Source organism: Oxyura jamaicensis, chromosome 2 (genome assembly GCF_011077185.1).
Source record: "Oxyura jamaicensis isolate SHBP4307 breed ruddy duck chromosome 2, BPBGC_Ojam_1.0, whole genome shotgun sequence".
In the NCBI taxonomy this organism is placed as follows: domain Eukaryota; kingdom Metazoa; phylum Chordata; class Aves; order Anseriformes; family Anatidae; genus Oxyura; species Oxyura jamaicensis.
This window is the reverse complement of record NC_048894.1, coordinates 4397920-4415392: the sequence shown is the minus strand read 5'-3', so window position 1 is coordinate 4415392 and position 17473 is coordinate 4397920. Positions and strand designations below refer to the sequence as shown.

Here is a 17473-nt window from a genome sequence, read left to right as displayed (position 1 = left end):
GCAAAGTTAGGTCAGACTGCCCAGAACATCATCTAGCTGAGTTTTGAATATCTCTAAAGACAGAGATTTTCATGTTTCAGGCCTGATCAGTGATTGTTTCAGGCTGAATCCCTTTCTGCCCTGCAGATATCTGATACTCCTGGAATCCTAGCCAGGAATTTATCAATGTCTTGTTCAACAACAGAAACATTGGACACTTAGGTGTAGACAAACCTATATCTCAGAACTGAAACAGTTCACACACCCAGAATATTTTATTGAACTTCTGTTACATGCTGTTCACCAAAGGTCTCCAAAAACTGAACTGATATGTAGAATATAAATACAGATTGCTTTCTAACCATCCATGGTTTTCCCTGGGAAGTGTTTCAATTTTCTTTCCTGTTTCCATAGCAAGAATCATAAGAAAAAGGAGACAGAAATCATCCACAGCAATTTACTAGAAGTTGCCCTGAACCTTAGATGACCCATTTAGCAGTTTTGAGTCTTGTATTGCTGTCCCAATGTCCATGTGTAATTTTCCATACAGAAGATGTATAACTATCATAATCCCAAGTGGTAGAGCTCTTAAAGCAGTGCTTAAAACTTTTGTTGAATCAGAAGTAACAGCCTGAAACTATACATACAATAATCTGACTATGTTGGCATAATAAAGAAATTGATCCTGTCTTATTGTGTAGAATTTGGACTTTACCCACAGTCAGTTAAGGTTAATTTATGATAAGAAACTGAAAAATATGTCAGAGTAGTTTAGTAATGCACTGTGAAATAATAACTGGCTTGACTTCATTAAAAATAAAAACAAAAAATAAAAAAAAGAAAAGACCTAGCCACAGAAATATTAAATTCCTTATTTAAAAGACCCATACCCAGACAACACAGAGCATTAGCTTTCAGGAATGAAATTAGACAGAGACAGCCAGATAAATATCTGCCTGTCTAATTCCTTCTAAAACTGTGCCTGCCTCCAAGTCTCAAAACAATCCTTAAAAATTGCAAATGGATATTCAGACTTCAGAAACAGAATTTTTTTCTTTTAGATGGATGGCTGTAGGGAGTCATTTCAAGTTTGTTGTTTATAACTTTCTTTGGATCAAGCAAACTGTGGCAAACACTTTTTGGAGGGTCAGGATGATCCAACTACTAGGAATAATCCAGTGATACCTGGTATCACTGCTGTGATATTTCTAGAATGGACTCTTGACTACTGGGTATGGAACAGCACCAGAAGACAAAGCATTAGTGTTAAGGTAATTCTAGGAAATAGAGAGAGGATTGAGTTCAGTCTGAAAGAAGGCCATCAGGTGATGGGAGCTGGAGCATGTGACACTGGAGAAGAAAATCAAGAAGAGTGGTTACCCCAGCATATGAAACAGATTTCCAAGAGCAAGAATCTTCCATACAATATGGATCCTTATGGTAGCTGGCTTTAGACACAGTCTGCCCAGAAGCTATCTCTTGGATCCTCTCATCTCCAATTGCCTCATTCACACATGAAAAAAGGTCTCTTGGCAGGCCACCGGACCTCATGGTCCCTGCAATAGCTGGCTTGGACCTTCTCATCCCTCCAACAGCCAACTTGCCAGCCTCAGGGCTCTTCAGTATTCAGCCCAGACCTGTGCTCACCCCAGTCCTTGACTCCTAAGCCTCATAGCCCCCCCACCAAACATCCTGGCTTGTTAACTCGTGATCCCCCACAAAACATGCATATGCTCTGGTCTCTCCAGTTGCTGCCATCACAGAGACACCTGTGAGGTGATTCTGGTTGCTGTATGGGGGCCCCACAAACACATATTCCTGCAGAACAGGGAGCCCCTCGCCAGGGCAGTAAGTAGAAATGATGTTTAATGAGGAAGGCAGTAAGCAGAAATGAAGTTTAATGAGGAGACAGGACAGACTGTGCTGATGTGGACCAGTATGCCCAGGCCAGCAACCTGCTTATATGTGATCGGCCCCACTTATCTCTTTATCCTTCTATTTTCCCATGCTTTTTCCTCTCCAAACTACCCATATCTCTCCTTCTTCCCTCCTTTGGTTCCCCCCCTAAACACCCCAAAAAGTCTTGTGCATTCCCCAAATGCTCTTCCCCTGCATCTCATAAGGAGCCCCACACTTTCCCAGTCTGTGAGGTAATTTGGAGAACATCTAGGACTCGTTGGCTCATGAGGTGTTTATCACTCCCAGACCATGGGGTTGAGACTCTCCTGGGGCAGCCCTGGGAGCTGAGGAGCCATGGGTTGTTTCCCTGGGTAGGTTATTGGGGTCTGTCTCCCCTCTGTGTGTCTCTGCTCCTTCATGTGTGGGGAATGAACCGCTAACCACATAACCTAATGGGACCCCTTAGCAGCAATGGTTCCCTCACCAACCCCCAGTTACTTAAAATTACAGTCCTGGCTTTTCAGATGTGTGAAAGTTTCAACAGTTTCTCCCTGTTTCTCCCTCTCATTTTATTGACTGCCAGAGAAACACACTCATCCAGTTCAATTTCTCATATGGACTTACGCTCTTGAAATACCTGTGTTGCAGACTTCTCTGGGTGAATTGCCTGAAAGCTGCTAAAATAAAAAAAATAATAATAAAAAGAGAGAAAAAGAAAGAAAAAACTAAAAACAACTAACCAAACAAACAAACAAAAACCACAACACCAAAGATCCCACAAACACCTCCAAGCTGCTGTCAGACACAATAGCATTTTCCACATATTCTTCTTGGCCCAAAGACAAACACCACAGAGATATTATTATTATTATAGATTATTAAGTTCCTTCATGTTGTCCTCCATGTTGCCAGAAAGCTTCATTTCAGCTGGGGCTTTAAATTATTTTATCCTTCAGCACAGACATATGTGTTGACTTGTCTTCGGTGTTCTGCATAGATCCCCCCAGTTGCTCCCCAGAGAAGCAGGCAGCTCCTGATTGTCATCGTAGCAATCTCTTCTAAGGTTGCAAAAGCCCCAGACTCACATCCCCCTTGGCCCTAAATAACCACCCGTTCTTGCACATGCTGTTGCCAGTGGGAAGAGGCTGGGAAATGTATAATTAATGCAGATATCTCACTTCCCACACAGAAAGCCAAGATGGTGTCATTGCTTCCTAAAAGCATTTCTGATAGATGCCGGGACTGTGGGAGCAAGCCAACAAAGCAGACAGCTGAGGCACCATGCAGAAGGGGCTGTGAGGATCCACGATGCAGTAATGGGGCTGTGAGGATCAGACACCACCTAGGCCAGATTTCCAAGATCTTTGACCTTTATTCCCTAAATGAAGACAGATCTAGAAGTGATCCTTGAAAACTAACTAACTAAATAAATAGGGCATTTACAACTGTGGGATTTGGGACTGAGTATGAGGTTTTGGTAAGATAACTTTAGCCAGGCACTGTTATATGTTCTGGCTTTTTATTTGTTAATCCGTTACCTACTGACTAATAACCTGGTGACACATTTGTAAAAGATCAGCCTGTGTAAGATGGCTTATAGCATTTGAAGAATGGAGGAGAAGCAGCCAGATAAGCATCTGTTGAGCTAAATCCTCATCAGGCACTTTCTGCCCCTGAGCCTCAAAGCAATTCTAAAATAAACCAGGCAGGAATCAGCAGAGCAGTGAAGGAAGAACAATTCTATTTTTAAATGGATAATTGAAATGAGCCACCTCAGGTGGTTTGAAGTGGTTTAACAAAGTCTGATATACAACTCTCCCTCATGCTGCTTACCCACAGCGTAGTCCCACCAACTACCAAAGCAATGAACTAGATGCAACACAGGGCAGTCTCCAGGATGTCTTTGCACCTAACAGCTGAATCTTTAAAGGGGGTTATAAATAAAAACAAATTCATTGCTTGGACTTGCTGTGATTATGCTTAAGATTTTGAACCTTTCCTCACCTGGTTCCTTATGAATTCTTTGTAAAAAATGAGCCTCAATTCCCACCTCCAAACACAAACCCTTCTTGTAGCTTGAGGGATAGTAAAGCAGAGAAAGCCATGGGGAGGGAAGAAGGGTACATATCTCTTCTCTGCTAGGCTACTTGTTGGTGGACCAGAACTGCATCTGCTTAAATTGGAAAGTCCCCACAGACTGGAAAAGGCCAGTAGGGCCCTTGTGATGGAGGTCCAGCAGTGTTACTCAGGCTAATTGGGTGACGGAGCTGCCTGCCCCTGCACGGAGCCACCTGCTGTACCACAATTTGCAGCAGGTCAAAATGCTGACACGGTGTTCTGGCTTTGCTCTTTTCAAGACCAGACTAAAAATAGCAGCTTACTGCCACATAAAATGCATCCAAAGACCAAATGTCTCTGATTCCAGAGGATGCAAATTGCCAGGATTTACTCTGTTTGCATTACGCAGTCTGCGGATCCCCAATGCCTTTGATTTGCCCTCCTTTCTGAACTTCTCCCCTCGTGCATTCCACTGTCCACCCTGTCCTAGGTTAATGCAAATGTGGTTTGAATTTATTACTTTTAAAAGTAGCAAACTAGCCTGACACAGCACTGGAACCCACCTGGGATCAGCTCACAGCTCTGCTCCTGACCTGCTGTGCAAGCGTGGCAGATGTCTCAGCTTTTATTTGACACCTTCCCTTTATCAGCACTGTTGGCCACGATTACAAGCTCTGCAGGACAGAAGCCATCTCTTACTGGGTTTCAGCATCACATGGGGCCACAACCCCTGATCAGAAACGTGAACAATTCCTGTATTACATAAAATAAATTTTCCAGGCCAGTAAAAGGTGATAGCTGGCAACATAAGGGTACAGATGCTCTCCTCAGGTTGAGTAACTCACGCCTTTTTCCTTGGGTCATTTCTCTTTCAGAGATGGCGTTACACAGTTCAGGAAGTAAAAAGCCATTTGGGGTTTCCTCAGACACACAGGCGGATTTGAAAGCAATGTTGGACATTTTGTCTAACACTTTCTTGAAGAGAAAAATGAGGGCTGTCTATTTTCCATGGGAGAGATTTTGAAGCATTTTCACAGCACATCAGTTGTGAACTTCTTCACAGTCTCACCTGGCCCTGCAAGACAAAAGACTTCAAGCAGTCAAGTAGATGAGGATCATCAAGAGAGTCTAAAGGAATTACATACTCACTTATTTTGCAACATTATTAGCTCTTTTGATGCTAGGGAAATGACTTAACCATGTTTAAAGGACCTTGTTTTGAAAGTGAGAGCTGACACTGCTCACAAGGGATGACATAGACCTCGCCTCCCAAAACTGAGCTCCTTAGCTTTTGTTGGCTACACCACTGAGTTTAATTAAAACCTGGCTTTATGTTCAATAATTTATGAGGTTTGTCTCCTTCAATTAGTGACACATGAAACCTGAGAAGTCACAAAGCAGAGGAGTGCAGTCTAGGAAATAGCATTGCTTCTTTTACTATAGACACAACGAAGCTAAAGATAAATTATAATGTACAAATAATAAGACAATATAAAATTGCAGCTCTCACCGAACATGCAAATATTTACAGCTTCATTGAGGTTCAGATGGACAGTAGCCTAAGGTAAGTAGCTCTTCTCCATTACAATAACAAATTTGTCCTTTATATCCTTTAATAGAGCTCTGTAATTTACATATTCTTCTATTTTGCCTTTCTCTCTTTGTTACAAAATCAAATTAACATTTCCTTTATCATTCTGTGTAACAGACACCACCATACATACAAGATATATGGTATCACTGTGTGTGAGTTTGTGCATATTCATACAGATATATGTTATTATGATAGTTTTTTTTTTTAGCATTATTATTTTGCAAGCGTTAAAAGCAGATGCACATTCCTTGTTCCTTAATTTGCATGAATACTTGAAGTCTTACATTTTCTATTACAATTTACCTCATAGAATGTTGGCTAATCACCAATTTTCTTGTGTTGTATCAATCACCTCGACCTGTAACTGCAAACGTGGCTTTTAAGCAGGCTTCAGCCTCAAGACTGGAATTTGATGCTTTAGCTAAGCCCTTGTGTTTGTAGAGGGGAACAGAGTAGTTTGCACCCCACTCCAGTCAATGGAAATTTTCCAAAATGTAAAATGTCCAGGAATATACAGAAATGGACAGGTTCCTCCTCAGGACCATGCAGACAAGATCCTTAAAGGGCATCTCTGCAAGGCAATGTTAAAAAAGAGTTAGGCAGGTGCATAGGAGACCTGACCCTGCATACAGGTGAGCTGTTTGCAGTGTCTCTGCTAGGTTGAGTACCCATATTTTTCAATAAAACCCCTCCTGCTGAAAGCTGTTGTGAATTAATTGGTTTATTCAAAATCTTCCTTCTTCAACAGCTTATAATCCTCTTTCACTGTGGACAGGAGCTTGAATTCAGATGAATTTCATTTTTTAAAATTAATCCACCTCTGATCTGGTTGGAGGAAGCTGGCACATGCCTTATGGTCTTGGTGGAGAAGTTACTGTTCAGGCTACTTTCCTGAAGTTCTTTTGTTTTCAGGCGTGCTCCTGTCACCCAATTTTATTATATATATATACATATATATATATTTTGCATGCCAGTTCTGTATTTCAGCTTCAGGACACGTCAGCCCAACAAGACAATAAAAGCAAGAAAATGGGAGTTCAAAAGAATAACATATTCCAGAGCTTGTGTGATAGGACGCCCTATTGCAGAGATAATTTTGTGCTATACAGACCCAGTTTAGGAATATGGCCTTATTATAACGGATCACAGATCATACTTACATGGTTTAGCATCTGCATTTGTCTTGAACCTATATTTTGCATTTAAACCACACAATGCTGGAAATTCACAAGGAGAATGAGGGAAGGGGAGAAATCCCTGTACATGTTCACAGTTCATTATACATTCAAACTTTGAAAGTTTCTTTCATGGAAGAATAAGCTGCCAAGCCTTCCCGGTGCTCCCTGTCTCTGAGGCCAGTGTTCAAGCAGTTTTCCAGCAATTATGAAGAAAATGAAGAAGCTACACCAACCTGAAAACTCCAGAATGACCTCTAAAAAACTCCAAGGTCATACAGGAGGGTATTTTTGTTGTCTCACCCTTGTTTTTCCTATCAGGAGTCTCTTCCTTATTATTTTTTATTTAGATGGGGATGAAGCACAGCAGTTATTTCAGCACAGGCTACACGGAGTTTACAGTGTGCATGTTAGCAGAGGTATCTGAAAAGATCCTTTATTGTTGATCATACCCAATTGTCAAGCAAATTTAGGTGCCTCTGGTTTTCAGGGATGCAGTCAGGGAGCTCTAAAAATAAACAAGCAAACAAAGAAAACAACAGGTTACCTAGAGTGGGGATATTCATTACATGTCGCTTGTCATTTTTTATTTCCTGACCACAGGACATCATCATTCAGTCAAGAAGCAGGCACGACATGATAAAATTAAGGCACAAGTTACTAGCTGATGTGTTGATGGCGTGTACTGAATATTAGCAGACCAGATACTCCTGCTGTTGCAGAGAGCTGACATAGGTGAGATGTTAGGCATGCCCGGGCTGGTTAGGCTGGGTGGGCCTGGCTTTCTGATGGCTGTGGGCATGGGGGGCTGCTCAGGGGGCTTCTTAAGCAGCATCTGTTGTATGCATGGGCCCCTTCTCTATGACTGACCTACTAACTTCTGTCCCCCCTTTTGTCTTCACAGCAATGTCACATGCTCAATGGTGGCTGAAAAATATAAAAAGTAAGTTAATTTCCAAATGAATCCCCAGCTTAGCATGCCACAATATCAGCTGTGATCAGCAGGCAGATGTCTCCAGCCAGGTTTAACTGCCCTGCGTGGGAAACATGCAGCTGAAGAGCTGAGTTTCAGGATTGGCACAGCAGTAGGAACCTGCTTCAGCTCTGGAGCTTTGCAGTTGAGAAGTTGAATTCACCCATGTTCATACAACCAATTACTCATATAGTTTCAGGAAAGAAGTTTCACTTTGTTTCCCAGATGCTCTTCAAGGCAGAAGGACTACACTCCACCTCCAGAAATTTGCACATGGAGCATTCACATGAAAAGAGACGTGTCTTTAATAACAGATAGCTACTGATCTCCATAACCAGACATGAACAGTCAAGTGGAAAATACGGTTAGTTGCCCTCATGCAATTATGTTTCCCCAGAAAGAAAGGAAATACGTCTCAGACATGTAACTTCTCTCTTGTTCTGGAGGAGTGAAAAAGATCTGTAGAGAAAAAAAAAAAAAAAAAAAAAAAAAAAAGTTAAAATATTAAATTCAAAATTCAAAGTAGGGGAACACTTTTCCATTCAATGAACATGCAGGTGTAGGAAAACAATTAGAAGAGGACCATGCAGGTCAGGAATAAAGGAATGTTCAAGGAGGTACAAAGGTGGGATATCCTGCAGTATTGCAATCTTTTTTTTAAGCAGAGGATGCAAAGGATGGTGAGGATGTGGTCAGATTATCTGACACCCACTTACCCCAGGACAGCCCTTGTACTCTACTGGCAATTCTACTGACAATAGTCTTTGAATGTGGTTTCTGGACTTGACAGCTCATAGCCTGAACTACTCAATTCTCTCCATCTCCCCCTATCACATAGCATCAACGACAGAGCTTGCTCCCTCCCTTCCATGCTCACCTTGGTGCCAAGAGCCTCACCATAGCTGGGTAGAAGCAGAAAATCTTTGTGCAAATCTGTGTCTGAGAGAACTCTGAATAGAATAACAATTCTGGGCTTTGTCTGCCAGGGTGCTCGAGGGTCTAACTGAATCCAAAGGCTCTCAGATGCTAATCACAGTCATTCAGCTTGCAGGATCACATCTGAGCAAGAACCTGAAGTTGCTCATTTAGGTGCACAATTAAACTGTCAGTCACAGAGGATGATTCAGAGGGAGGAAAATGGAAACCTGAAAACCTTATCTCCTAGGGTGCCAGGTGCCTTGCAAAGCAACTTGTCAGAGCAACAGATCTCGAGAGCTCAGCTGGGGCAAGGCGGTGAGTCTATTGTGGATGGAGGTGCTGTGTTTGGCAGTATCAGCCAAGGGCAGACAGCAGGAAGAGCAGAAATTCCTGCACCAGTCTTGAATTCATTGCTAAGGCTTTGTGCTCCCCCTGATCATCATGCTGGTAATTGTGTGGTGGTAGAGCATGGGACTTAAAAGAGATGTTGTGTCAAACCCAAGGCTAGCAAATAGCAAAGAGCATCCAACATGCAGCAAGGCACAGCCGTGTGACTCAGTTCCCTCCTGTTTTCCCAGGCAACTGTTTCATCTAATATTCCACCTTCTCTGTTTCCCCCACCATCTCATTTTGATCTTTTATGTATGACACCTTTTCTGATGATTGATTGGAGCTATTCTTGCTTTATCAAATTAAAGAAGGAAGAAAATACAGCAAGAATTAACCATCAACCCTTGCAGGAGGCTAAAAGAAACTTCCTCTAGGAACATGAGAAAAATAGGTGTGTTAACTCACTAAAACGGGGCATAAGATGTGCTGATTGACAAAGAGCTTTGGTTGTATTTAGTACAACAGTCTTTAATTTTCTGAGCATAGAAAGCCAAATATCTCCCAAGCATTAACATTCCTAAATTGATCTTTATTTGTCTGTTTGTTGTTTGTGTGGGATGAATTTCCTGAGCCTTTTCATCAATGTTTTCTTTTTGTATGGGATGTTTTTGCAGGTAAGGTACTGGGCATTTCTTTTTACCTTCCCAGAGGCGCTGGTACTGTCAGGAGTGAAGGAACAAACATGTCTGGTTCAATGCCGCTGAAGTCAATCAGAGATCACAGGGAGGACTGAAAGCTTCTCCACCTAAAACAAACAAACAAACCAACAAACAAAAAACAATGGAGATCCAAAACTCTTAAAGTCAAACAGGCTATGGGGTATTCTGCAGAGAGGGGTTTCTCCTCCTATTATTCAGGTAATTGCACAGTGACTTGTGCACAAATGAAAATAAATAATCAAGCAAACAGGAACATTAATCTCCTCTATTGAGGAAGGCCCTGAACCAGAGGAGGATGAATCAGATATCACTGTGTTCAATGAGGCAGACAGCAATTTATAAAAGCCCACACCACATGGAGCAGAGTCAAAGAGCCCAAAGTAAGGTCACTCCGCGTAGGTGGTCAGACCTGCCTCCTCTCCTAAACAGCAGAATTATAAGCACAAATGCCTCTTCCTTCTCCCAACTTTTAGAGAGAGCAGATTGGGAATCAATAGGGATGACAGCTCCCCATTCTGGGGAGAAGGAGAAGGGAGGAGTTTAATTTAAGGATGAAAGCCATACCACACCACTTGCCCTCAGGAAGAGAAAACAGACCTTGGCTCTGCTTGTGTTACTAACAAGCCTACGATGCAGTTTGACTGGGTGCTACAGTTTCAGAGTCAGATGGGAAATGGTCCTAGAGGTTCCCATCCCCAAGCTCAGGGAAGCCTCCTGGGATGGTTTTCTCTAATGACTGCAAGGAAACATACATTTCACATTTTGACAATCAGCTTTCAAGCATCGCAATACCTTTTAAGCACCTAGAGGAGAAAGTTTTGGTCTTTTCAAACTTTTTTTTTACATCCAGGATGGGAGATGGAGGGGGACGAGATGTTGCTGTGTGGCAAGAGAACAACTCATGACCTTCATACTTGTTTGATAGTGCCAATTACTTTCTTTTTTTCCCCTTTAGAATGGCCCCTTATTATACAGTAAATCGTTTCAGAATAACTGGCTAATACATATTTTTTTGGAAATCTTATGAGTAAGTCTCATTTTTTAAAAGTCAGGCAGGCATTTAAGACTCTGAGTTCCACTGAATTTCAAAAAGATAAGAGACTCCTGAACCACTTCAGCATACTTAAATGCTTAAGTGTAAAGCCTACTTTATAGCTTTAATTCTACCACTTACATTCCTGGAGTTATACCTTGCTCTGGGATTATTCAGAGCAAGACACAGTTATAGAAGCAGTGAGGAATTATTCTGTACAGATAATTGGGCTGCATGTGTTCAGATTTGTGTGCTTTTTAAAAAACATACAAATTGATTACCGACATCAAAGTATTACAATAATGATCAAGCATAGCAGGAAATACAAAAATCACAGCTTGAGTACAGAGAACCCATAAACAGCCAACTATGTAAAAATAACATTATGACATTATTTAAACAATGTAATACCAGAGTGGAAAACTATAGTAACTGCATTTTGACCTTCATCACATACCACTGAATGCAAAAGGAAAGGTCACGGTAAGAGTTTGCATGTTTCACTTCCCCTGATGAAGGAAATCAAAATGTCAGCCAATAACTCAATAAAGTGTACTTCCAGAGAGATATTTTAATAGAAGAAATCATTAATTTTTCAAAGTAAAGGGAACTTCAGCTGTAAGAAAGCCATCTGTATTAGTTCTTATTTACTGATGAGCAAGCTGTTTGCTTTTTTGTCGCATTGCATCCCCCAAGGCACTGAATGCCAATCAACAGCACTTAATGTTTAAGTTATCTGAATAATGGCCTAAATTTGGCTCAGTAAAAATAATTCAGATATCCAATAATGACAAGCTGAGAGGTGAGACCTGATGAAAACTAACTATAATTCTGTACAGACCCACACTTAGTTTAAGATTCAGGAAATTCACTGAGGCTATGGACAAGTATAAAGCAGTCATGGAGTATGGCCTCCCCCCATGGCCACAGATACCATCAGCCACCTAGATGTTATGTGACTACTTATCCCCCTGTTTATTCACTCTGTAGCCGTCTTTTCCCATGTGAGGTGGGGTAAGCTACGTGAGATGCCTTCAGGAGTGCATTGGTCTTTTTCCAGTTGGCCACAGAGAGTCTAGACAGGTAATTCAGACCACAGACCTGAAATTACATATTAGTCCAGCTTATATCCATGATATCTTGCTGTAAATTCATAATTGTTTCTACTGTTGTAATTAGTCAATCTTTTCTGCTGATGCTATGGGTAGACCCAGTGGTGCTATTCATGCAGCTGTCCCAGGGCAACCTGATTGATTAAATGTGGAATGCTGTAAAGAACAGGGATTTATGCAGGAGTGTGGATGTTTCAGGTCTGGGAATGAGTGCAGGGAGATAGGACTTATACATAGATATATTTTTTTTCTACCCACCTGAACTGAAAAGGAAATGGACAGGAAGAAAGAATCATTTGAGCTCATTTTGAAACATTTTGTTTGAACTGAAATTAAATGTTCCATGAATTTGAAGGGATTAACACAATTATTTTTTATGGTCAATTTTCAATTCAAAATGCCATTCTTCAGATCAAATAGCAAAATGTTTTGCTTGGCAAATCTGAATGGAGCACTTTGCTAGTCACGGTTTTCCACATTTTTGAGGCCAAAGATATTTGCTGGATTTGACCAATGCCAGTAGATTTAGTTTCTCTAAACTTTATTTTCCAATAAATATTCTAGTTTACTGAAATATTGTAAGAACTAAAGCCAATGTTTGCAACAATTACAATTTATACAGAGGGTAACAAAAGCACTAAAAATTGTTTGTGAAAACATAAATCTGGTGTAGTTTCACAGAAGCCAGTGGCTTAGGATAAGTGAAAGAAAAAACAAAATGGCTCTATGATAATGCTCAACATTCACTGATGAATGCTAAAGCACAAGCAATGTGCTGTATATCTGTGTTTCTTCAGGCAGAAAGTGTGAGCAGACCTTTTTGCTCCTACATTTCAATTTCTTGAGGGCTATAAAATTGCAATTTATCTCCAGAATAAACCTACTCTCTGAAAAAATGATTTCTTATTCACTTCTTTATATGAGGTATTAATACCTCTTACTAGCTGTAACCTTCAGCCTGCTGAGCAATCAATAATTATGGCTCTCTTTACACGTTCAACAATAAGCATCTATAATGAATGGCAGCAGCAATGGTTGTTATCATTTGAGAACTCCCTATAGAATCAATTTTAAATATTTTAATTCCATCTGCTCCCTCTCCTTCTGTATAGCTGAGGAAAGTTTCTATGGCTGATGGTGACATGCTGGAATACAAGCAATGTCTTTCTTGCTACTGATGAGAATGATTACAGAGTGTGGAAATATATTTCAAATCCTTCACGAAATACTTTAATGAATACCAGTGTGGGCAATAGGAAAAGGCTGTTCCAGTGCTTTCATAAAGTAATGTAAGGAACATAGAAATCGTGTCTAATTAGACAATTGTCCATGGAGGTTTTTCTAATTAATATCAGTGATTTGCCGAGAATCAGTTAATGCAGTAATTGCTGCCAAGCCTGTAAAGACAGAGGGATTACTGATGGTTTAACAATACATGGGTGATTTTAAAACCTCAGTGAGACTTGAGTCCTTTCCAACACTCACTGAAATCAAATATTTCCACTGAAAGAAGAGTGGCCATTTGAAATTCAAAGGCTGCAGAAGACGCTGGGTTGCCTAGATTAACGAGGTTCATCCATTCATCTTATTCTGATAAGAGAATTAACTGACTGTGCAGATTTGCTCTGAAGAAGATATCTGACTGTGAGTATCATTTTATACCATCACTGGTGAAGGTATACAGGTGTCCTGATGCCAACAAGTGAAAACAGAAAAGCTCAATTTTTAAATATAAAATCAGTTCATAACTATAAAGTAATTAACAGTGCTGTCACATCATCACAGTCTTTCCTAGTTGGGAAATGTGTTTTGCAAAATCATATTGTTCTCAGTGACATTTGCACGGGTTATTTTTTAGGACAAAAGAGCATCTCATTTTACTTTGTGCTTTGTTCAGTCCCAGTGGTTTCCTATATTGCTCCAAGAAAGATGGTCAGCTGTCTGGCTCATAGAACCTGGTGTGGGGTTTGGCTATCCAAAAGCATTTAGGGGTTCCTCCAAAACATATGGGAAAGGCGTACTCATTTGTCTTAAAAAACACTATGTATCATAGAATCATAGATTATGTTGGGTTGGAAGGGACCTTAAAGATCATCAAGCTCCAGCTGCAGCCTGGGTAGGGACCTCTCCCACCAGCCCAGGCCACCCAAACTCCATCCAGCCTGGCCTTGGGCACTGCGAGAGATGGGACAGCCACAGCTCCTCTGGGCAGCCTGGGACAGGGCCTCACCACCCTCATAAGAAAAAAACATCTTCCTAATATCTAATCTAAACATACCCTGCTTCAATTTAAAGCCATTACCCCATGTCCTATCCCTACACCCCTGACACCGAGTCCCACCCCAGCTCTCCTGCAGCCCCCTTTAGGCCCTGGCAGGCCGCTGTGAGGTCTCCCCGGAGCCTTCTCCTCTCCAGGCTGAACAACCCCAACTCCCTCAGCCTGGCTCCACAGCAGAGGTGCTCCAGCCTCTGAGCATCCTCGTGGCCTCCTCTAGACTCACTCCAACCGGTCCATGTCCTTCTGGTGCTGGGGGCCCAGAGCTGAGCGCAGGCTCCAGGTGGGGTCTCATGAGAGCAGAGCAGAGGGGGATAATCCCCTCCCTGCCCTGCTGCCCATGCTCCTTTTGGTGCAGCCCAGGACACAGTTGGCTTTCTGGGTTGCAGGTGCACATTGCTGGCTCATTGTCAAGCTTCTCATCCACCAGCACCCCCAGGTCCTTCTCCTCAGGGCTGCTCTCAATCCATTCTCTGCCCAGCCTGTATCTGTGCTTGGGATTGCCCTGGCCCAGATGCAGGGCCTTCACTTGGCCTCGCTGAACCTCCTGAAGTTTGCCCAGGCCCACCTCTCAGGCCTGCCCAGGTTGCTCTATGTGTCATCCCGTCCCTCTGGTGTGGTGACCACACCACACAGCTTGGTGTCATCAGCAACCTTGCTGAGGGTGCACTCAATTTCACTGTCCATGTCATTGACAAAGTATTAAATAGTGCCGGTCCCAATCCTGACCCCTAAGGAACACCACTGGTTACTGTTCTCTACCTGGACATTGTGGACATTGACCACAACTCCTTGAGTGTAACCATCCAGCCAATTCCTTTCCCACCAAGTGGGCCACCCATCAAATGCAGGTCTCTCCAATTTAGAGATGAGGTCATGAGGACAGTGTCAAATGTTTTGCACAAGTCAAGGAGATGCTGTCAGTTGCTCTCCCCCTATCCACCAGTGCTGTAACCCTGTTGTAGGAGGCCACCAGATTCGTTAGGCATGATCTGCCCTTAGTGAAGCTATGCTAGCTGTCACTGATCACCTCCTTATTTCCCATGTGCCTTTGCTTAGTTTCCAGGAGGATCTGCTGCATGATCTTGCCAGGTACAGAGGTGAAACTGACTGGCCTGTAGTTCCCCAGGTCTATTTTTTTCCCTTTTAAAAAATGTGGGTTATGTTTCCCCTCTTCCAGTCAGTGGGAACTTCACCAGACTGCCACAACTTCTCAAATATGATGGCTTAGCAACTACATCCACCTGTTCCCACAGGACCCATGGATGCATCTCAACAGAGTATAGTATCACTATTTTTCATGTCAGATGGAGCTGATTCTAAATTAAACTTCTAAAGATTTCTATTCAGAGGGATGGGAGGAAGAAAACTTGCCTTTGTCATCAGAGAATAGCACAGATATAACTATCTATTTTGGCCTTCAACTTGGCTGTTTTTTTTTTGTTGTTTGTTTGTTTTTGTTTTGTTTTTTTTTTTTTTCACACTGAAACCGAGGCACAGTCAAGTGTGAGACTTGGCTATGGATAAGGGTTTACAACTGGGGAACCAGCCAGCACAGAGATACCATTGCTACATGGTACAGACACCTTTCAACTTCTACCCTTGAAGGTGGAGATCTTTCCCATTTGCATTTGGTTTCAAGCAAAGGTGACAGCTGAGTTTAAAAAAGTGTCTCCTATTTAAGTGCTATCCAGGCTGAAACTATGCCTACCTGCAGGGAGGTCTTGGTCTTGGGAGAGACACAATGAAAGAAACAATATGCTTTGCAGTCAAGCCCCAAGTAAAGCAGTAAAAAAAAAAAAAAAAAAAAAAAAGTCATAAAAAGCATCTAACAAATGACATAATGATGGAAATGGGCTTTTTCTCCATCAACCATACAACTTTTATGTAGAAATAACGATAATGGCATTCTTATGCATTTTAAGCATATGTGTAGAGTGACGCACTCAGCGGGTAAGGCCCCTGTTATGACCTATTAAGTTAATACATCAGGATAGGAAAATGAAGCTGAAGAGCGTCATGATGAGGATCAAAATAAGACCTATCTTCCAAGGAGTTCTTTCACCTGAGTCACTGGCCTGTTACTTGGCTTTTCAAATAGCATTGACGTGGAGTCAATAGTAAATGTCTGTAGAGAAATACCAGCACAGAAACAGGTTGTGGGGACAGAAATGTCCACTGGCACAATTATAACTACACGGGGTCTGTGGGTCAGCCAATCCTCCACCAAAAGAGCTGAAAACTTTGGTATTGCTTTCTTGCAACAGCTACAAAGCCCATGTTCAGAAGTACCTATTACTTTTGATTGTAGTTGCAATAAAATGTGACAGGGTTAAAAAAAAAAAAAAGGAAAAAAAGACATCATTTGTTCACAAAGTTAAAATTGAATACATTTTCACTTTCAGAATTAAACATTTCTCATTTCTCGCCTATGCTTTAGCATATTTTCTGTAGTGAATTTATGGCTGTAAGACTGCCTTAGCAAAGAATTACTGGAAGTGAAAAGTAAAGCTCTCTATCCAGCTAGTGCCATGAATAATGTGTGCATGTACTCTTACATATACCCATGTGTGCTGTTGTCAATTTTGGACATTTCAAGATTTATGAAATGTAAAACGCAATCCCCAAATGTTGGCAATTCTCACTGAGAATAAAATTCAAGAGTGAAAATTGTATGTGAATGACAAAAAAAAAAAAAAAAAAAAAAAAAAAAGATCTTTATCAGGGAACATGTTCAGGAAAAAGAAATCATTTACCTCTTAGCCTTTTCTATGGACTTAGCATCTTTACTCATATAGGGTCCTTAGAAGTTGTCTCGTTTTTCCTGATAAAAAAGGAGAACACACACAATAATAAGACTCATATAAGGAAAGATTTTTTCTAAATAAGATTTTAAAAACATATGTGGTACCCAATAACCACCCATTACCTCCTAATCCTTTGGGGGATCAGAAGTGGTACAACATGCCTAAGCCCACATGCTGCAAATGGCTTTCTTGTCACAATTCTGGTTATTAATATAAATGTTGTATAACTACGAATAACAACTATATCAGAATGAAAGATAGCTTTAGTGGGAGCTAAGATGCATATACACTGAAAGCTGGTTAAGCAAACCAGATCAAAAAGCTTGCCTGGGTGGAGTAAATGCAGAAGAGACAGCCCTGTGGAGTTAAAATGAGTCAGTTCAAACCGTGGCTCTTCCACAGATATAATCTGTAACCTCAGATAAATAATTTAATTTCTATGTATGTTACACAACTATATATACATATACATATATATATATATCTATATATCAGCCTAGCTGCTGTCTATCTATATGTCTACAAGCAGTACTTTTCAAATTGTGAAACGGAGATAGAGAGCATTCCTATCTTCCACCCTTGTCTGTCTTGTGCCAAAAAA

At 41.3% G+C, this 17473-nt stretch overlaps 1 long non-coding RNA gene across 5 annotated transcripts in view; it reads right to left on the bottom strand.

Moving 5' to 3' along the window:
• Nucleotides 1-1972: 1972 nt before the first annotated feature.
• Nucleotides 1973-17473, bottom strand: part of LOC118161891 — a 28127-nt gene continuing 12626 nt past the window's right edge. Inside the window, exons 3-7 of one of the 5 annotated variants that reach the window (XR_004748217.1) lie at nucleotides 16822-16889; nucleotides 9627-9731; nucleotides 6942-8137; nucleotides 5834-6101; nucleotides 1973-5011 (exon numbers count right to left, since the gene is read on the bottom strand). This is a non-coding gene — a long non-coding RNA (uncharacterized LOC118161891). Of the gene's footprint in view, nucleotides 5012-5833; nucleotides 8138-9626; nucleotides 9732-16821; nucleotides 16890-17473 lie in introns of all 5 variants that reach the window. The other 4 variants (XR_004748218.1, XR_004748215.1, XR_004748216.1 and 1 more) reach the window with 4 other exon arrangements.